General features: G+C 42.0%; 1 long non-coding RNA gene across 1 annotated transcript in view; it reads right to left on the bottom strand.

Annotated features, from left to right (window-relative positions):
- The window catches only part of LOC122564380, a 212,439-nt gene that overhangs the window by 86,816 nt on the left and 111,976 nt on the right, over positions 1 to 13,647 (bottom strand). The window lies entirely within an intron of this gene.

The raw sequence follows: 13,647 nt of genomic DNA, 5'->3' as shown, positions 1-13,647 counted from the left end.
TGCTACTTTCTCCCCACCCCCACCCTCCCCTAGCTTATCTCTCCACGCTTCAGGCTCTCTGCCTTTATTCCTGATGAAGGGCTTTTGCCCAAAACGTCGATTTTACTGCTCCTCAGATGCTGCCTGAACTGTTGTGCCCTTCCAGCACCATTAATCCAGAATCTTCTTCTGCCACGTCTACCTCTATTCCTACATCATTTGGCAGAGGTGTTGTGCTACTCCACAGATCCTTTTACCAAATGCTTCCTGTTCACTTGGGCTCCTCCTTTTGCCCTCTGCCCCATTCTTCACCTTTTCACTGTTTCCTTTTTAGAGATAGCTTGTCTATTAATATTCATTACAAATTCTCTAACAGACATAGCTACCTCATCTATACTTCTTTAGACCCTGCTTTCTCTATGAACTCCATTCCGTTCTCCCAGTTTCTCTGTTTCTGTTCAATCTGTTTTGATTCTGTCAACTTTGACGGAAGTGTTTCATCTATGCCTTTCTTCTCCTTCAACCAAGTATTTTTGCACCCATTGTGGTGAACAGGACTCTCACATGTGCCTGACCAATTTCCCACACTTCTACGCTCAGTGCTCTCCTTTTTGCCAGAGCAGTGATAGGATTCCCTTGGTCATCATCTTCCATGCCACGAGCATCCATACTCAAAAGGATCATTCTCCACTACTTCTGCAAACTCCAGCAAGATGCCACAACCAAACGCATTTTTCCCTGTCAGTATTCCAAAGAGATTATTCACTGGTAATACCTTGTTCTTTTATTACCTCCAAAACCTCACCCCTCCCTCTCATGGCACCTTCCCAGAAGGTAAAGTACTCGTTCTGTCACTTCCACCCTCCTCACTATCCAAGGCCCCAAAAACTCAATACAGATGAAGCAACGATTTACTTATTGTTCTTTCATCCTAGTCTACTGCATTCACTGCTCACAATGAGATCTCTTCTCCATTAGGGAGGTCAAACACAGACTGGGTGACCATTTTGCAGAACACCTCCATTGTGTCAGCAATCATGACCCCAACCTTTTAGTCATTTGCCATTGAAATACACTATCAGCTCTCATGCTCACATTTGTGTCCTAAGTATGCAGCACTGAAGCTTAACAAAATCTGAAGGAACAGAATCTCATGTTCTATTTGGGTGCTTTACAGCTTCTGAACCTAACATTGAACTCAACAACTTTTGATCATGAACTCTATCCTTTGTTGTTCCCTGCCTTTATCCACCATTCACCATAACCCACTCCCTACCCAACTTCCAACCAATTGTGGAGTGTCTGACTTCCATGGCTTTGCTTTCAAAGAGCTCTCTACTCTCCTATTAACATCCACGATTAGCAACTACTCTGGACCTAAACCCCTTCTCCAAAATCAATACCAATACCTCCACTTGTTGTTCTGTGACATCTGTGGCCTTCAATCTCTGATGTTCTCTGGTGGTCTATTTGATTTTCCTCATCCTTCTTCTCCAGTATAATATTTTTCCACCTCTTCAGTTCTGAAGAAGAGTCAGATTGGGCTTGAAAATGTTAACTTTGTTTCTCTCTATACTAATGCTGCCATACATGCTGAGTTTCTCCAGCACTTCCTGTTTTCATATCACTAAAATAGATCACCCACTCTTTATCAGATTGTTATTTGTGGGACTTTGCAATATTCTCTTTGGCTGCAGCACTTCCTATATTATACAGTGATGATAATTCGCAAGTGCTTCATTGATTGTGAAACACGTTGGGACACCCTGAGGTTATGAAGTGCATTATACGAATGAAAGTATTTTTATTCTTCCTCCTTTTCTTTGTAACCAGTCCTTTATAGGACCGTTCTGGAGCTCAACGCATCCACAAAAATGTACCATTACAGAAAATCAATTTAAATTCAACTTGCTTGAGAAATTGGTAAAATATCAATGAAAGAAATTGCTGAAATTATCCAAGGCAGCAGCATCACCATAGGAACACTGTGGGGGTGCACTCTAGTCAGGATGAACCGATTTAGTACTGCATGACATCTTGAATTCTATAGTTGCTACACGCAGTGCAACACTGCATAAAAAAAGTGGGGCTACAGCAGTAAATCATGTGCCCCATCAATGGTTACACAGAAAATTGTGTAAGATGTGAATTAGCAAGCAAGCAGTTATCAGAAAGATCAGAGACACCAATCAATGGCACCTTGATTGGTCACTGTCTTTTACATTCTTTTGGCTAAGTGAGGGTTATGGTAAGTCCCTTGGAAGGTCTTTTGCCACACAACGCAATAAGTTTTCTCATCAGATGTTACAAACTGATCTTGTTAAGCACCTATCCCACCGCTATGGTGTCCCTATCATCCATTTCTAACTCCCTCTTACCAAGTGCCATTCTGATAACAACCTGCCACTCAATAGATATCAAGGAATTGACTGGTGGTGTCCAGATCAGAAGTGGCCCTGTGGGCACTGCAGGAATGCCAGGAGCTGCATTCCCCACCTGGGGCCTACTCGAGCTGTTACTGCACCAGTTTCTGGGCCACCCAATTTCACACTGGGTCACAGTCACGATGTTGCAACTGGCAATAGCAGCCTCCCAGTGTCATGGCAACAAGTCTTTGCCTTCAAATGGACCTGGTCTCTCAACACAATCGGGCAACCAGCTATTAGGCACTGAAAAAAAGTCAAGCAGAATGTATTTAACAACCCACTAAAATCATATTTCACTCAAAAGTTCAAATCTACTAAACAGCGAGGCGAAGCACACATAACACACACAAGTTACACTGCAACTATTTGTTGGTCCTGACATAAATTAGCTCTCGTAAGTCAACGATTCTTTAGTCCCACATTAGGACTTATCTCAGAGAGAAAATTGAAGCTAACTAGCCTGAGTACGGGCTGCAGCCGCTTTTCCTTGCTTATCAGGAGCCCTTGAATTGAACTCTTTAGATTCTGGAAACCGCATCAAAATGTAAAATCTCGATTCGCACGAATGCTCACCCCTGACAGGCTTCTTTTTTTAAAGCTGTTGAGTAACCATTATGGGATAAGTTCATCTTTGCAAAAGTAAATGAGAATTTTAGACTTGGTCTACTCAAAGTAGATGGCAATTATTTTTCAAGTGACAATATCTGCACTTTGCTGAATTTCTATTTAATCTGTAATTTCTATTTCTATTTAAGCATGAAATGTAAGAGAATCATTACAAAAGAAGGAATTCAACATAATTTACTTGAAAGATCATTTATTTATTTACAGCTATGTTCTTTATGTTTAATTGCACAGTAAATATGAAGGAGATTTTTTTAGTGGACTCTTACCCACTTTGAAAAATGCAGAGGAATTTGTTTTGGTTTAAACAATAATCAACAAAGTATCATTTTTAACTCTGACTACAAAAAAAAAGCTACTGCACTTTCAGAGGAAATACTGACTTAACTTTAATCTCATGCCAAACGCAGTGCACTTTATTCAAAGTTCATGCCTGCAGAGGCTGGCATGCCACATGATTGGCGTGCTGCATTTCTGTGGACTACTGCCAATGGACCTCTTTCATTATTTTAATGTATATGTATCTGAAATAAATTTAACTCATAATTGCTTGCCATTTAAGTTTCTGACTACAAGAACAAAGCGTCTCCATCAGCTCTAAATGCTTGAGGCACCATTAGTGTTTATACAAAAGTGAAATACTGCAGATGATGGAGTTTTTTAATATTCACTCATGGGATGCGGCCAGCCCAGCATTTATTGCCCATTCCTTGTTCCCCTGGAGAAGTGGTGAACTACCTTTTTGAACCACAGCAGTCCATGTGCTGCATTTTGACCCACAATGCCATTAGGGAAGAAATTTCAGGATTTTGACCCAGCGACAGTGAAGGAACGGTGATACAATAGCGCCTCGACTTACGAACTTAATCCATTCCGGGACCCGGTTCGCGAACCGAAAAGTTCGCGAACCGAAAAGTTCACGAACTGAATCAATTTTTCCCATTGTTCAGACAGCGTAAGAATGCTTGGACGGCTGTTTACAGCGGACGTGCCAAAGACGAACTGAATGAGATCATGTGCGGCCCGAGAGCTTTTGCATTCAATATGCGCGTAGCAAAGCAGAACAATGAAACCACGTGGTCACACACGGGCTTTTTACCTTCGTACCTTCATTCCTACGTTGAAGCAAAATTTTACGTACAATCCTGTTCGTAAACCGATTTGTACATGAACGGGGTTGTTCGTATGTCGAGGCGCTACTATATTTCCAAGTCAGAATGGTTTGGAGCAGAACTTGCAGATGATGGTGTTCCCATGTATCTATTAACCTTGTCCTTCTATGTGGAAGTGCCTTGGGTTTGGAAGGTGCTGAGCTAAGGTACACACTGCCAATACTGAACATCAATGGTGGTGGGAGTGAATGTTTGTAGATGTGGTGCCAAGCATGTGGGCTGCTTTGTCCTTGATGGTATCAAGTTTTAAGCCAGAATACATAGAGGAGAAAGCACCAGCCACACCTGTCACACAACGTGAATGGGAGACCTGAGTGTGTTTGAATTCAATTTAATTCTCCTATATTGCTGATGTGGTTGGACAATGTCAATAATTTTCTTCAGTTACCGTTGGAACAACTTAGAAATTGAAGAAAGAAAGAGAAACATACATTTATTTAGCGCCTTTCATGACCTCAGAATGTCCCAAATCGCTTTACAACCAATGAAATACTTCTGAAGTGCAATCATTGCTGCAAAGTAGTGCAGCATATATCAAGTTCCCATAAACAGCAATGAAATCAATGACCAAACTCTTTGTTTTTGTTATTAGTTCTTGATAAATGTTGGCACAACCATCAGGAGAATTCCTCTTCTCTTCTGTAAAATAGTGCTATGAAATCTGTAAGGCCACTTGAGAAGGCAGACATCGCATCCCATTGATTGCTGCTCTGCCAGTCCCGCACACCTTCAGTATTGCACTGCATTCTGTGTCCAGATTTTGTGCTTCAGACACTGGAGTGGCACTTGAATCCACAGCCATCTGACTCCGAAGCACCAGTTCAAAGGCTGTGATCAATGTGAGTCATACCAACATATAATAGCAGAGTTACTTCTCAAACAGAGTCTTGCATTGGTTGTCAGTTGAACTTACATTTCCCCATCTTTTCACACCAAGCACATTCATACTGTTCCCTTTTCATCATCAGCAGTACCTTGACTGAGTTTTTTGAAGAACTAATGAAGAGGATTGATGTGGGCAGAGCGGTGGATATGATCTACATGGACTTCAGTAAGGCATTCGACAAGGTTCCTCATGATACACTGGTGAGCAAGGTTAGATCTAATGGCATACAGGGAGAACTAGCCATTTGGATAAAGAACTGGCTCAAAGGTAGAAGACAGGGGGTGATGGTGAAGGGTTGCTTTTCAGACTGGAGGCCTATGACCTGGGGAGTGCAACAAGGATCGGTGCTGAGCCCACTACTTTTCGTCATTTATATAAATGATTTGGATGTGAACATTGGAGGCATAGTTAGTAGATGACACCAAAATTGACAATGTAGTGGACATCGAAGAAGGTTACCTCAGGGTACAATGGGATCTTGATCAGATGGGCCAATGGGTTGAGGAGTGGCAGATGGAGTTTAATTTAGATTATTGTGAGGTGTTTCACTTTGGAAAGGCAAATCAGGGCAGGACTTATACACTTAAAGGTAATGTCCTGTGGAGTGTTGAGTTGAGAGTGTGATGCTGGAAAAGCACAGCAGGCCAGGCAGCATCCGAGCAGCAGGAAAATTGCTGTTTCAAAATGTTGATGAACAAAGAGACATTGAGTCCAGGTTCACAGCTCCTTGAAAGTGGAGTCGCAGGTAAACAGGATAGTGAAGAAGGCGTTTGATACACTTTCCTTTATTGATCAGAGTATTGAGTGCAGGCCGTTGGGAGGTTATGTTGCAGCTGTACAGAACGTTGGCTAAGCCACTTTTGGAATATTGTGTGCAATTCTGGTCTCCCTCCGATAGGAAGGATGCTGTGAAACTTGAAAGGGTTAAGTAAAGATTTACAGGGATGATGCCAGGGTTGGAGGGTTTGAGCTAGAGGGAGAGGCTAAATAGGCTGAACTATTTTCCCTGGAGCATCGGAGGCTGAGGGATGACCTTATAGAGGTTTATAAAATCATGAGGGGCATGCATAGGGTAAATAGATAAGGTCTTTTCCCTGGGGTGGGGGAGTCCAGAACTAGAGGACATAGGTTTAGGGTGAGAGGGAAATAATTTAAAAGAGACGCAAGGGGCAACTTTTTCACATAGAGGGTGGTGTGTGTGTGGAATGAGCTGCCAGAGGAAGTGGTGGAGGCTGGTACAATTGCAACATTTTAAAGGCATCTGGATGGGTATATGAATAGGAAGGGTTTGAAGGGATATGGGCCAAATGCTGGCAAATGGGACTAGATTAATTTAGGAGATCTGGTCGGCATGGACGAGTTGGACCTAAGGGCCTGTTTCCGTGCTGTACATCTCTATGACTCTAAAAACGCTCGCTCACCCCACCTCCACTCTTACTTTCTGAAATGTACTCTAGCCTTTCTCCCAAACAGAAACAGTCTACCAGCTGTCAGGTTGCAGGAAGTCACTGGATGAGTGAAGTCCCTCAATCCTCTTGCCAGACACATCAATATTTCACAATGGTTCATGAATAAAGACAACAGATGAACTTTGCAAACTTTTCACAGGAAATTATTGTGTAATACACTGAGAGCTGTAAAGTTTGCTACAATTTTCACTTCAATGGAACAGTCACTTCCTCAACAATTTAGTCCTTAAATTTTGCTTTCATCTCGAACACAGGCCACATACATGTACATAATAATTGTTTTCAACCCCTACTCCAATGGTCATTACACTGCAGTTATCAGTCAATTGACTGTGATTCAGCGAACTGTGAATAGGCTATTTTATCAAACAGGTTCCTTGAGATCTAATTAGCTATTATGGGCCCTGGAGAAGACGGGGAATTAATGCATTGTTTTTCCAATTTCTTTTGTTTAGCTCACAATGCTCAGCAATCTGCTTTATGTTGTGTGCTTTCTGTCTTTCCATATTTTGCTTAGAGCAGGTGGAGGGGAAGAAGAAAACAAAGGACTCTGATAAGAGCCATAATAGAGTCTGGATTACAAGGCCATATAGCATATGATAAGTGCCACTCCTGCTTTAGGTTTACTGGAAGTCTTTCACTTGAACACCATGTTTAAATAATGTCCTCTCTAACATCAGCAGGAGACATGCTGTGAGGGAAGGGATCACAATTCTATAAGAAAGATCTAGGGGCTTGAGAACATGAAAGTGCTTGGTATGCCACCTTATATAATATACTTAGCAAGGTTAGATCTCATGGTATATAGGGAGAACTAGCCATTTGGATACAGAACTGGCTCAAAGCTAGAAGACAGAGGGTGGTGGTGGAGGGTTGTTTTTCAGACTGGAGGCCTGTGACCAGTGGAGTGCCACAAGGATCGGTGCTGGGTCCTCTACTTTTTGTCATTTACATAAATTATTTGGTTGCGAGCATAAGAGGTACCGTTAGTAAATTTGCAGATGACACCAAAATTGGAGGTGTAGTGGACAACGAAGAGGGTTACCTCAGATTACAACAGGATCTGGACCAGATGGGCCAATGGGCTAAGAAGTGGCAGATGGAGTTTAATTCAGATAAATGCGAGGTGCTGCATTTTGATATTGTGTGCAATTCTGGTCTCCTTCCTATTAGAAAGATGTTGTGAAACTTGAAAGGGCTCAGAAAATATTTACAAGGATATTGCCAGGGTTGAAGGATCTGTGCTACAGAGAGAGGCTGAAGAGGCTGGGGCTAATTTCCCTGGAGCATCGGAAGCTGTGGGTGACCTTATAGAGGTTTACAAAATTATGAGGGACATGGATAGGATAAATAGACAAAGTCTTTTCCCTGGGGTCGGGGAGTCCAGAACTAGAGGGCATAGGTTTAGGGTGAGAGGGAAAAGATATTAAAGAGACCTAAGGGACACCTTTTCACACAGAGGATGGTACGTGTATGGAATGAGCTGCCAGGGGATGTGGTGGAGGCTGGTACAATTGCAACGTTTATATCTAAATTAGATTACTTACAGCGTGGAAACAGGCCCTTCAGCCCAACAAGTCCACACTGACCGTCCGAAGACCCATTCCCCTACATTTACCCCTTCACCTAAAACTACGGGCAATTTAGCACGTCCAATTCACCTAACCTGCACATTTTTGGACTGTGGGAGGAAACCGGAGCACCCAGAGGAAACCCATGCAGACATGGGGAGAATGTGCAAACTCCACACAAACAGTTGCCTGAGGCGGGAAATGAACCCGGGTCTCTGGCGCTGTGAGGCAGCAGTGCTAACCACTGTTTGGATGGGTATATGAATAGCAAGGGTTTGGAGGGATATGGGCCGGGTGCTGGCAGGTGGGACTAGATTGGGTTGGGATATCCAGTCGGCATGGACAGGTTGGACCGAAGGGTCTGTTTCCATGCTCTATGACTCTGTGACTCTAACAATCTAACATATATTTCTGAACTGCAAATACTGTGTGCAGTACAAGATCCAATCCAAATAAGATGAATTTGTTCATTTTCCAGAAGCTGCTATTGAATAAATAATAATAATGATAATGATAAATGCTGGATCTTGGAGACGAACTAGCTTCATCTGCTTCTTTTAAAGAGAGAAATGAGCTTGTCATGAACTGCTTAACATTTATTAAGATCATCCAGACGTCAAAAGCTTTTAATATAGACTCGTAATTTTCTGTTCTTTGACCATTCCTTCTGTATCTTAGAAAACTACTTATGATTGACAAATTTTGACTGATTGTGCAATCAGCTCTTTTGATCTTTCTTTGTCTCAGTACAGACTTCAAATGAAGTGAGCATATATGTTTTCTGGAGCTTCATTATTCTCTACTGAATTGCACTTTTCATCGGATGGTTAAATAAGTCAAAACCACTGGAACTGTCACAGCAATATTCAATTTTATGGTTAAATGCCCTCATGTGAGCCAAATTTGAAGGATTATTAAAATTTCTATATGTTTATTGTTTGTAGCGGGGTTCTGCTTACGAGACTTCATGCATTCAATGTAATCCATCAGTTTTGCTGCTCTTCCTTCTGTTTAATGTTACTGATGATTATTTGTAATTTTGAGTCCAAAATATAGTGTCACATCTTCGTCAGTCAAACAGTTCAGTGTTGTATTTCTTGTATTCACCAAAAAGTGGACCTCCTGATCTCATAGAACATATTTCCTTCTGGAGAAGCTCACAACATTAGAGTACAGAAGAAGGCCACTTTGGTCAATGCACCTGCACTGGCTTTTTGCAAGACCAATCCAAAACTAAACCTACTGTCCTGCTTTATCCCCCAACACACTATCTTCATTTGCTCCAAATGTTTACCTCACACCCAGTGCCTATCCTCCCTTAAAGTGTAGCAACAGTCTCAGCCTTAGATAAACCGTGTGGTAAAATACTTTCAGATTAGTTTGTTTGTGAAGTTGTCTTTCTGCTGATGGGGACTTGGCTATAGATGCTGGCCAGGAGAAGAGCATTCTGCCACAAAACTCAATAAGAAATGGCACAAGGATTGATGTGCAGCTGACACAGATAGTACGTAAACTTGCTTAAATTAGAATCCTTACAGTGTGGAAACAGGCCCTTTGGCCCAACAAGTCCACACTGACCCTCCAAAGAGTATCCCATCCAGACCCATTCCGCTACATTTACCCCTGACTCATGCACCTAGCCTACACATCCCTGAACACGATGGGCAATTTAGCATGGCCAGTTCACCTAACCTGCACATCGTTGGATTGTGGGAGGAAACCAGAGCACCTGGTGGAAACCCACGCAGACACAGGGTGAATGTGCAAACTCTACACAGACAGTCACAGAGGCAGGAATTGAACTCAGGTCCCTGGTGCTGTGAAGCAGCAGTGTTAACCACTGAGAGACTGTGCCACCCCATGAATCATGAAGCCAGGCTGAGTATTCTATTGCATGGCCACATGCCTGAGCAAAACTGGAGAGGCTGGTACAAGCTGGCCAATGATTCTTAAAGCCAAACATCAACTCTTATTGGAGAGGTGCATTTTGGCTGGAGCAATCTCCAGTGCTGGTTGCAGATGAGAGTTTGAACAAGAAGAATGCTGAATTATAGCACATCATTGAAGAAAGTAGGCTCTAATTATCCAGCATTGCACTGGGAACCCTGTCACAGAGGAGGAGAGAAATGATTTAGATGCAGAGGGGAGGTGGTTCTCCAGACAAATTCTCACAATGCATTGGAACTGAACAGATATGGGAGTCAAAGCCAGAAGTTTAGACCTCTGAACTTGGTGCAAAGCTGCAAGACTTCACACAAGTGATCAAGGTCAGTGAATACATCTTCTAAATGCCATAAACCAGCAACTCTCCACCAGTTTCAGTATGCCATAACCTCAACAGACTCCATCAATCACAACTCATACCTAACATTCATAGCCACACTATCACATCTCAGAACTTGTAACAGAATTTGAGAACAGCACAAAGGATGCATTAATAGGCTAACTAGCATTCCAAATCACCCTAACAACATTACAGCACCCTCACTGATAAACTTTCTTCTCTCTTGCAGAACAACGTGGTATAGAACTTCAGCAGAATGCCCTAACCAGCAGCTGAGATGTATGGCTGCATGTCCTTAATTCCATTGGAGACCATGTTGATTAACATTTTAATGATAATGGTCAAAAAATCAATCATTCATCAGGGACTAATTCATTCCATGGGTTAGTTTGTTTCAAACAGTGGAACACATTATAAGTTAAGAAACACAATTACAGCAAACTAACTGATCTCAGTTTGTGTAACTTACAAACCTAAAGCAGACTAATGACCAGGAGGAATTACAATAATTTATAGACACAGAATGTGTAGTTCTTAAAGGGGAACACTCTTAAAGGCAAGGTACACATATAACATTAGCCATCATGAGGGAGACTGTGCTTGAGGTCATTGCCAGTGGAACTGAAGTCATTGAAGGTGACCATGTGTTCAAAGCTGAAACTTCTTCTGACATCAGACTACTTTCACATGTCCCAAACTCTTCTGGTTTACAAGCTGAACTTAGAACCATCGCCTTCAGCATCCGCCACGGCATCTATTAACTTCAGACGATTTAAAAAGTAATACAATGACAAACACTTCTACAGTCCAGAAATAACCTGAAAATGGTTTGATGTCTTTAAATAGTGTTGCCGTTAGGCAGGATGGTGGGGATTCAAAGTTAAAGGCCGTTAGCTACAGCAACAGGTTGAAATGAAACTGCTGTCAGCTGCTCAAGGCTACACTTGGATTGGCATTCCAATCTGCTTTTTATGTATATTTTCAATACCCTTTCTCCAACATTCACATCAATAGCATGGGCAGTAGCAGAAGTGTGCAAATATGTGGCAAGTACAGCATATTTTGACACAAATATATATTGAATTTTCTGAAAATAGGTGTACTTCCGTTACTTCTGAATGCGTCTGGATCATTACAAGCAGACTTACAGCTGTTCAGGCACAGTCTGTAAAAGTTAATGATGACTCAGATACAATTCTCTCAAACAATACATGCCCAGCAAACCTCATCTTCATTACAAAGTGGCTGCAGTACATCGTATTACTAGGATACACTCCACTAGCACACTAAGGATATTTGATCAAACAGTGTGTGTGATTGTAATGAGGTCAGCCAGGTGGACCTCATAGAATGCGTTCCCTGATTGGACCAGATTAAGAGCACAATCAGGGAGCCCTGGCTAACAGATGTAAACAGAAGAATCAGACATCCTGTTCACTCTGAGAGGAGGCTCTGAGGAAGCTGAACCAGTGTCAATGATGATTCTTGTGTACATAAAGGGCAACTTGGTGACGGGTTAGCAGCCTTTGTGGAGTTTATCAACCACAATATCAATCATGGCTCAGTTTGTAGCATTTCCTTTTGAGTCAGAAGGTTGTGCCATTCCAGAGACCTGATCAGAAAATCTAGACTTACATTCTGAGGCAGTCGTGTTAGAGCTGCTGCCGGGACAATGAAACATTGAACTAAGATCCTGTTTCCTCTCTCAGATGGACTATTTTGAACCTGCACAGCAGTTTTCTCCCAGCTATCCTGGTTAACATGTATTCCTCAAACTTCATCAAAAAAACAGGTGATCAGGCTATTGTCACGTTGCTGATTATGGAAGCTTACTGTGTGTAGTTTGGCTGCTGCATTTCCTACATGTTTCCATTGATGGAAGTATTGAGAACCAGAGGATATAGATTTCAGATGACTGGCAAAACAAACAATAGTAACATGAGGAAATTTGTTTTTGTGCAGCTAGTGTAAGAGTCTAGCATGCACTGACTGCGAGCATGAGAGAGGCAAGTTGATCATGAGATTGCAGTTTCATTGCAAGACTTTTCCTGCATTTCCTACCACAAAAAGTACCAGAATTCTGGGAACATCATTTCTTCTGAGGCACACAACATTCTGTTCCTTCATTCTTGCTAGTTTAGTTTTCTGGAATTTGATACCTGATACCATTGTAGTGTCAGTACCACCATAAAAAACACAAGGGTTCAATTCTCACCATTGCAGGGCAGGCAATACATGCAGCTTTGCCAACAATACCCACACAACCAAAAAAACAAACATTCAATAAAATTAACAATAGTATTCAGCCCAGCAGGTTTATGCCAGTGTTTATACTCCACACAAACCTCTTCCCATCCTACGTCATCTAACCTTAACAACATAACCGTCTCATTCTTATACCCATAAGTGTTTAGCTAACTTCTCTTCACCTCAACTATTCGTTGTCATAGCACATTGCCATTTAAAGCACTCACTATGTAAAAGGTTTCTGCTGAGTTGCTTATTTGATTCATTAGTGCATTTTTAAGATCTTTAGATATTGACTCACCTATATTTTCTCATGCCTACTTATTGAATACTTCGCAACTTTAAAGACCTCTGTACCATCACTTCTCAATCTTCTCTTTGCTGAAGAAAATAACCTCAGCCTCTTCAAACTTTCCTGATAGACATTACATTTCATCCTTGTTATCATCCTTGTAAATTGTTATTGCACTTCCACTAATGTCTCTGGGTAGAATTTCCTCCTTTTAGGATTAAGTATGGCGCAAGCACATCAGATAGTGACTAACATTCTGCCGCCACCACCACTGCTGAGGTAACTCACCAACTGCATCCCAATTATCTCATTGAGCCTGACAGACGAGCACTGGTGAATTATTTCGATTAGAGTGGTGCTGGAAAAGCCCAGCAGGTCAGGCAGCATCCGAGGAGCAGGAAAATCGGCGTTTCGGGCAAAAGCCCTTCATCAGGAAGGGCTGACGAAGGGCTTTTGCCTGAAATGTTGATTTTCCTGCTCCTCAGATACTGCCTGACCTGCTGTACGTTTCCAGCACCACTCTAATCTTGACACATTTCAAAAAGGGGACAACCACATCAACAACCACAGTTCATGTTTTATATGAAGTAGTTAAGTCAACCCTCATACTTGCAATGATTTTTGAAGGCTTCAAAGGTGGGGGGGGGCAGTGGGGATGGGGAGAAGGTAGCAAAGAGTACAATAGGTGAATGGGGGT

This window comes from Chiloscyllium plagiosum, chromosome 29, assembly GCF_004010195.1.
Source record: "Chiloscyllium plagiosum isolate BGI_BamShark_2017 chromosome 29, ASM401019v2, whole genome shotgun sequence".
NCBI lineage: Eukaryota > Metazoa > Chordata > Chondrichthyes > Orectolobiformes > Hemiscylliidae > Chiloscyllium > Chiloscyllium plagiosum.
The sequence above is the reverse complement of the archived record's forward strand: the minus strand, read 5'-3'. Positions and strand labels throughout refer to the sequence as shown.